The 6,116-nt window shown below is 39.2% G+C and overlaps 1 protein-coding gene across 3 annotated transcripts in view; it reads right to left on the reverse strand.

Annotated features, from left to right (window-relative positions):
* Positions 1-5,846, reverse strand: part of extl3 (exostosin like glycosyltransferase 3) — a 32,861-nt gene extending 27,015 nt beyond the window's left edge. For all 3 annotated transcript variants that reach the window (XM_022235450.2, XM_022235451.2, XM_022235449.2), the window contains exon 1: positions 5,531-5,846. The gene's annotated coding sequence lies outside the window, so the exon portion shown is untranslated. The remainder of the gene's footprint in view (positions 1-5,530) is intronic.
* Positions 5,847-6,116: the final 270 nt, after the last annotated feature.

A 6,116-nucleotide genomic window follows, 5' to 3' on the forward strand; every position in this document is an offset into this window, starting at 1 on the left:
TTAAATTTGAAAATGTCATCAGGGGGGGTCCCTTTTAATATCGTGTAAGTGTTGATGAGACTTTCATCATGTTGGGAAGTGCTTTGTAATATGAAAGTGCTACATGCATGTACTAAGTGCTGACTGCTCTCACCCTGAAACTTTCACGTTTAAAAGGTCTGACTTACTGGTACTAACGTACATGTACATGCAGATTACACAGAAGAGTTGGTGGGCATGATCGATTGATACCGGTATGAATTACCCAATCCGTTGTGTAATGGGTCGATCCTGTGGTTTATCTCAAATTTAACTTCCTCTTTTCAAAAAATCTTCCCCAACCATCAATTACATGTAGGAAGAAAAAGCAATTAACTGATGGCAGAGTTGATAAATCGTGCAATAAGATCAACCAACTGTGCAAAGATCAACCGATCGTGCAGATCGACTGATCGCATCCAACACGGTTGTGAAATGTGGAAAAAAATATAATTTCCAAATTTGTCTGCGACTGAAAAAAGGATGTCCAAGTTGCTGAAGCTTAACCACTTGCTGCCGAGTGTTTTTAAAAATGCAGTGCACACATACAGGAGATTTTCAAGATTTCTACATGTAGTTTTTAAAATTCTTCAAAAATTCATCATTTCATTTAATGGACATTTACACCCACACGAATGACTGTTTGGTGGCTACTCTAAGATGACAGGTAACCTTCATTGACTCCTGAATATTTCAGCCAGGCCTGCCGCCCTGTAAAGAGAGCCCAAAATTGAGGTGTTGCGTAATTTCCATTGTCCCCAGTGATGCGAGAGGTGTCTTTTCAAATGCGGCTGGATTAGCATGCAGTGGTGCTGTGTCACTCATCAATGCAGCCCTGGGGCACTTTTGTCCGCGGTGCCAATCTGTGGGCGTGCCATGCCCAAAACAGTGGTGTACTATTTAAAGACAGTGACGAATTACCTTCGAAAAATGCATGCCGAAAAATGATGGCAATTCCTAGCAGCAGGTCTTTTGTTCCGAGTACGGTCTTTTGTTACAGGGACCAGCTCTTTTGTCCCATGGCATTTTGGGCACCCCGGCTCTGCATATAAACCCATAGTGCTCAAAACAGGGTTCCCTGGCATGCCTGGCAGCAAGTGGTGAACTTCTAGAAGTTGCTTTGAATCTGACACTTTCCAGGGTCAGTGTGCCACGCACATCTACATGTACATGTACATGTAGCTTAACAAGTTAGGCTGTCTGAAATGGTTTAGGCTGTCCAGAGGATGCTGGGATAACCATAGTAAAATTTTGTATTCAAAGAATCATAAAGCATTTACCTGTACCGGTATGTACCTGTCAATGCTACCAGTATACTTCATGCAAGTGTACAATGTACCGGTACATGTACCAGTAGGCAGTAAGTGTACATGTACATGTACTTGTACATGTACAGTAGGTGAATCTACGAGGTCATGCAACTTGGTTACTAAGTTTTCATCCAGGACCCGGAAGGGAATTGTCCTCTTTTTCCCCCACAAAAAATGGTTCGTTTGTTTCTTTCTTTGTTTTTTGGTAGGATTTTTGATCTCCCCAAATAGGCATGTGTGTCATTGTTGCCGTATAATACTTATTGTTTCTTCTATGTGCTTTGGTGTCCCCTGTTACATGTAGAGTTAGTGTTTATATCATTGTGAAGGTACATCATCTGATTTTAAACTTTTGTTTTTATCTTATATGAATCATTTTTATGAGTGTTTGCAGGGCCCCAATGGAAACCAGTTTTAATAAACTGTTTGGGAATACCCTGGTCCCCAGATAAATGAAATACATGTAAACAAATAAATGGAAAAGTAAAAAATGGAAACAATGTGATTCCTAACTGGGTTCACTAACCAAGAGAGTAACTATTTTCCTGTTTCTTTCTAAGACCTGGAGAGTATTATTGAATTATGTGTGTGATGTGTCACATCCAGGCATAATGTTCCCTTCCTGGTTAAATCCCTTGCAAATCTGTGGCCCCCACTGGTACTTGTGAGCAAGAAAAAAATATACTTGTACATGCACAAATTACACTTGATTCATTTTTTAAAAGCATAATTGCGAACTACCGGTATGAACTTGTACATGTGCCCTGTATATGTACAGGTATACATGTACATGTGCAGTACACGTACATGTACAGTGTACATGTACAAAACATTCGCACATGTACATGTATGTACACGTATGTGTACAAGTCCCGGTTCACACATGTACAGCGTACGGTAATTTCCAGTAAATGTGATTTATGAAGTTTTACATGTTTTGAAGTTAATTCCATTTACCATGTTTACATGTACACTGTACATGTACGTATACAGGAACATACATGTACATGAAGGCTTATCCACATTGTACACTTGACTGAAATTAATCATTGGAGAGAGTCATTTTTGTGGTGCACACATTTTCAGCAGCTGCACAACATTTCACACAGTTTCCATGGTTTCAGGCCACTCAAAGTAGTTGCTAAGTCTTCTTTGTTGCTGCTGCTGTTTTAGCAGGGAGCTTTATCCATCAGTCATGTCAGTGAACTTGCATATTTAGACCTTCAATGGATCGTAAATGTACAAAGGTGTGAGTTGCAAGAGTCTGGGTTGGCTAATTGAAATCATGATTTCATTAAAATGATTCTTTTAAATCACTGATTTTATTCAACATTTAAAATCTTTTTCCTGAAGAAGGCAAGAATTGTTTAATTTTTTGTCAGATTTTTCAACCGATTTGTAAATGTTTTGCAAATAAGAAATTCCCTTTTGTGAACCCTTCCCTACTTACAGCACATGTGATGAGAAACTTATACCGGTAGGTGTACAGTACATGTCTTGCACACATTATCTGGATTGGCAGGAATATTCTGTTCAATTCCAACCACTTGTTTTTTATATAAATCAGGGTTTCAGATTCAATGCATGAATTTATGTAAATTTACATTACAATCATAATTTCACTTGATTTAAATCGTCAAGCTCTCTATCGGTATAGCTGGGTTGGCATTCATCGTGTGAAGTTCTTTTGTTAGGGAAATTTGAACCGAGTTGTGGGGACACTTCTGAGTCCCAACAACGTTTTCAGTCTCCACAAAACACCGGTGGGTGAAATGTGGAGTGTACATGTACATGTATGTCCCCACAAGTACGGTATAGGAGTGTGTGTACTGGTACATGTACTATCTGCACAAGTACATGTACATGTATACATGGGATTCGAAAGGTTGGTACTGTAATTACCATGCAGTGAAACCAAAAACAGTTTAAACAAATGTTCTTAATTCAGTAAGTTTTAATCCAGCCTGAGTCCCAACTTCATTAATCACAAGAGGCTGGATCACAAACCAACCTACATGTACATGTACATGTATCATAATGAGACAACGTTTTCATGTTTTTGCAGACATTTATCTGGTTTTAGGACCCAGAGCTCTACTTGAACTTCTTAAATAGAGATGTCCCAGGACAAGATTATTTTTCCAAATAAAGTCTAAAAAGTCAAGTACATTTTGGGAAGAGTTCCATACATAAACATCACTTATTGGTATTTTCCCTGTAGTTGTTTAGTAAGAAAAGATAACACACCGGTTTATCTGAAAATGTTAAATTTACCTAAAGCAGGTAAAATATTGTTCATTTACCAGTACTCAGAAAACACATGTACATGTAGAAGTGTTCAGACCAGTCTCACACGGTTTTGTGCACAGGTGTCTAGTGATGTCCATACATATACAACGTACCTGTTAAACACTTCCTGTATTTTCAGTGAATTTCAAATGCCTACATGAATTCCAATTTTTTTTAGGTTCTAGGCATTCCCCACATGAATTTGTAAATTTGGGCTCAACCAGTGGATCTACACAATTAAAATGCAAGAAAATCGGTCACGTCTGTCAATGCCAGGGGAATCAACCGGTCACCTGTTTTCCAAGACAGGCATGACAGGTACATGTACATACATGTATCATGTATACTGGTACATCATTATGTACCAGTATGGTTCATGTAGACATGGCCAATTGTTTTAGAGAAGGAACTGTCTGGAATTTAGCACAGAGTGCCCAATTTGACCAATACATGTACATGTACATGTAGGCCTAAGCCTTTTGCATGATTAATTTGAATAAAATCTGGTGCACTGAGTTTACGTGAATTTAAAGGACAACATGTAAGTGTGCCAGATTTTACTCAAATTGAACTCGCAAAAGGCTTGTATGTATCACACAGATCCACACTCAGGCTATTGTTGATATACCGTACCCTAACGTGGTGAGACTCTTAACATAGCACACTTTTATTTTTTTCATTTCTTGTGCTTAACGGAGCAATATTTTCAGCTCAATTTCACAATTAGTGAAACTTCATCAACTACATGTAATATTCTGACTCATACATGTACATGTAAATCTCTATTTTATGTACATGTACCTGTTGCAAAATTTGAAATGTCATTTTCCCTGATTTTCCGACTTTTTCTGGCTTGCCAAACGAACTCTTTAAAAATGTGCCCAAAATAAGGAAAAAGAATTTTCTAACAAACTTGTGCAAATTGTGGATGGATGTTTGAGTGGCAGCAATAATACTTTACAAGGATTTATCAACTTGAAATGAATTTGTTCCTATTTATATGGGATTTTCTGCAAGTTTCTTCAAGTGTGCACGCGCCGAGTTAAGGACCACTTAGCCCAGGTTGGACGCCGTTTTCATTTATTTAGTTGTAATGTAATGAAGACATCGTCCAACCTGGGCTAGGGAACACTAAGCTGAATTAGAGCCCAATTTCCGGATGCCGACTGTCATGACTGATTGGATTTAGAACGAAATTTTGGGACACTGAAAGTGCCCATAAAGGTTCAACATCATCATGACCATGTATCATGAAGGTAATCATATACGTGTAGGCCTTAGGAAATGAGTTTTAAGGTTTTCAAAGAGAGGTTTGGCAATGCTGTGTGAGGAAAGTCAAGTGAATACATGTCTAAGTGTGCCAAATTAGCTGATTAGGGGACTCAACAACACATACCGGTATCATTTAGGCTACATGTGTCATAGCAGGCATGATTGACCACTTGACTGAGTGATACAGCAGCCTGTACTGTGACATGTGTGAGGAAATGTACAAGTAGGCCTAAAACTTGTCTGGGTAACTTCATGAACTTGAAAGTTGGATCCTTACAAATCGCCTTGTTTTAAAGACTTGGACATGATCGGGTGACTGTAGGGTCAAAGTACCTTCCATACAGCTTTTCCTACTTAAATGTGAGTAGGCCTAACCTTATCATCATTTTTGGAATCTCCGATTCTCACTTGATCCTACGTGTAAGCTGGACGCATTAGCATGATAGGACAGTTTAACTGTTAAAGAACCATTTTGGAGGCAAATTGATTCGGGGTAGCCAAGGCCTATGGAAAGTACTCGGACCTACTACTACTCACTAGTAGTAGTAGTACAAATGTTTAAAAAAGGCGATTTGTAGGGTCCAAGTTAGGTCGAGGCCTACTCAGCTGCATGTATATACATAAGCCTATCGTATATTTACCAGTGTTTGTGACCAAATTCCACCACACCAGCAGCTCTTCTACGGCCGAGCCTCACAAACTGCCAGCTGCAGATGACGGAAGAAAATCTTTGTCTCTTCAACTTGCAAGCTTCAAGGAAGCAAGGGCATCATCAATATGTATACATTTATGTAGGCCTGTCATGCCTGTGTGTTTAAACGTTCGAAATAAAAGGCTTCACAGCAACGGCAACACTGACCTGACAGCGTGCGATATACGTGTACATACAGTAAGTATGCAGAGAGAGCGCGTGCAGCGAGCTGTTCCCTGTGAGAGGTACAGCAAAGATTGTACAGCGCCGCTTTGCGGTGTAAGAACGTCCTATCACCAAAGATAGTGCGCCGCGCCGCTGTATACTAGCGCTATACAATCTGTGATGCAAAGATCGTACGTGTCAGTGGAAGACTTCGAGATGCTTGGTGGCGACAAAATAACGAAATGGCGAGGTAACGAATGATATGAAACATGAACATTTAAGAAGTGAGCTATTCAAAATTTAGGAAGATAGAGTTTTTGACCTTGAAGAGAAAAGACATTTATGACTATATACATAATACTAATAAAAAC

This window comes from Acanthaster planci, linkage group LG02, assembly GCF_054643075.1.
Source record: "Acanthaster planci isolate LZ-2023a linkage group LG02, COTS_SCS, whole genome shotgun sequence".
NCBI classification, from domain to species: domain Eukaryota; kingdom Metazoa; phylum Echinodermata; class Asteroidea; order Valvatida; family Acanthasteridae; genus Acanthaster; species Acanthaster planci.